The following is a 2,399-nucleotide window of genomic DNA, read 5'->3' on the forward strand; positions in this document are numbered from 1 at the left end:
AGTAAAATGCTGTATGTGTGTGTGCATGCACGAGCTTGTGGTTACTTTGGAGAAGAAGAACCAAAGAGGAGGAATACATTATTCCATTATAATACTAAAACATTTCAGGGACATTCATAGTTAATTTACATGCTTTCAAAGACCATGGTCTTTGTAATAGGAATTTCTGAGATTTGGAGAACATTCTAAATATGTGTTGTCCAATATGGTAGCCACTCGCTATGTGTCGCTGTGGAGCACTTGAAATGTAGCTGGTGTGAATGAGGAACTTAATTAATTTAAATTTAAATAGCCACATGTAGTTGGTGGCTACCGTTTTGGACAGAGCAGGTCTAAAGAGATGTGGAAGAAATACTTTTAAAAAAGTCACCATCTGGTTATGCAGTCTGCCAATTAAATTATTTTATTTTTGGATTCTGATTATTAGTATATTCTCTTGTGTTTAAAATGTGCACCAGTTCCCACTCTCCTGACACCTCCTTCCCCTTCCTGGTCTTACACATATACACACAATTCCCTATTTTACTCTGCTGTTATTGCTAAGCACGAAAGTTTTCTTTTATATCCACACTTCCTGAGGCAGTACTATATGTACATAATTATGCTTCATCAAATTCGTCACCATTTGTTCTCCTTTAAAATTTAGAACTGGATGTTCACTCCTGATTTACGTTCTCGAAGGTAGCTGATGTCTTCCATGGTGGTCACAGCCTTCTCCTTAATCGTCTCATAGTATTTCCACTATTATCAGCCCCTGCCTTAGGACTACTCTTTAGTCTCCTTAGTGCTGCAACATTCTGAGTGTCTCCTTCTTCTCCCGTTAGTCATTTTCTTTTCTTTCCAGTTTCCTTCAATATTATGGTTGTTTACTACAACTCAGATTTGCTATTCTAGATTCAGCCAAAAGCTCTGATTTATGTCTTCGGTGAGAAAATCTATCTAATTCTGATCTCTTCAGTGGTCTGTTTTAAAATCTTACACTTTCTCCTTGAAATTTCTTGTTTGATGTGCAAAAATCTAAGTTTAATACTAAAACATAACTCATATTTTTCCTATCAAAATGAATCCCCCGTCCTATGTTGAAAAGGCACCACTCTGTTTCTTGTTACCCAGAGTTGAAGGGCTTGGTCATTCTTGACTTTTTATGTATTTTTCTGGTCCCTCTCAATTCAGTCAACACATGCTGCTTTTATGAAATATGGAATGCTTCCTGAATTTGCATGTCATTCTTGCTGAGAGGCCATCCTAATTTTCTCTGTATTACTCTAATTTGAGTATGTACTGCTGAAGCCAGCAGAGTTCCTCCTTTCTAGTGGATGTTGGGTTATAACAAGTTTCCTTTTCCACTGTCCATATCCTGGCTTAGGTTTTCCTTGGCTCATATGTGCATTATTTTCAGCCCCCTAACTGGTGTTATTACCTTCAATCTCAGTTGGGGTTGTACTAACCACTCCAGTTCTATATCTTCTGACTGTTGTGCATGCATCTTGCCCTCCGGGTACATTGGCATGCCCAGTCTCATTGAATCACTCTTGCTTTTCCAACCATGTGCTTTTGCTTAATGCTGTTGGCTCTGCCAAAAATTAAATTGTCTTATTAGTGTATTCAAATCGTATATGCTTAAAACTTTCAAGGTTTATTTATACATTATTCACCAACTGTTTATTGAGTATATGCTGTGTACTGGCATTGAACTAGGCACCTATGTCTTTAGTGCTCAGCTCATAAGAAGACAGAATCTCTGCTTTCACGGAGTTTACATTATAACAGGGAATCTGACAAGTAAATATTCAGTTATGGTATCATGTGATAAACTTCCGTCTCATCATCACATGGAAACCATCCCAAACCACTTTGGCTTCTCTGAACTTACGAAGATTACTCACTGGCCGTTTAATTACATTACTTACTTTTATCTGTTCACCTACCGATTTTTCTATTATGTGTTAATTTCATTTCCTCTATTGGATTGCAAACTATTTGAGGGCAGAAGATACTTTGTATACCACTGAATATACCCTATGGCCTCTAGCCCACAATGTTTCATATAAAAAAACACAAATACCTGGCAGTTTGTAAGAGGGCTGTATTTTACCTTTGGGAATCTTTCCTATGCACTACATAATTATTTCTCAGTCAACATAAAATACAGAAATCTGATAACAGAGAAGGTGAGATTTGTTTATACTCATTCTACATTGAATGATGGATTTAAACATGCAAATTGAATTACTTATGCTATTTAAAGTATATTATGTATTACAAAATGTTAAGTGCTTATATTTCAGAATTCCCTGATACAAAATACTCATAAATCTTAAAATGAAGAACATCAATTAGAATTGAATTTCCAAACTACTGTGAATTTATGCTGAAAATCAGAAGCCAAGAGTAAAATA

At 36.0% G+C, this 2,399-nt stretch overlaps 1 non-coding gene across 1 annotated transcript; it reads right to left on the reverse strand.

Annotated features, from left to right (window-relative positions):
• Positions 1 to 1,192: 1,192 nt before the first annotated feature.
• Positions 1,193 to 1,295, reverse strand: LOC132364186 (U6 spliceosomal RNA). Its single transcript, XR_009502739.1, has one exon. It is a non-coding gene; the product is annotated as a U6 spliceosomal RNA (small nuclear RNA).
• Between the last annotated feature and the right edge of the window lie 1,104 nt (positions 1,296 to 2,399).

This window comes from Balaenoptera ricei, chromosome 3 (genome assembly GCF_028023285.1).
Source record: "Balaenoptera ricei isolate mBalRic1 chromosome 3, mBalRic1.hap2, whole genome shotgun sequence".
Classification (NCBI taxonomy): Eukaryota; Metazoa; Chordata; class Mammalia; order Artiodactyla; family Balaenopteridae; genus Balaenoptera; species Balaenoptera ricei.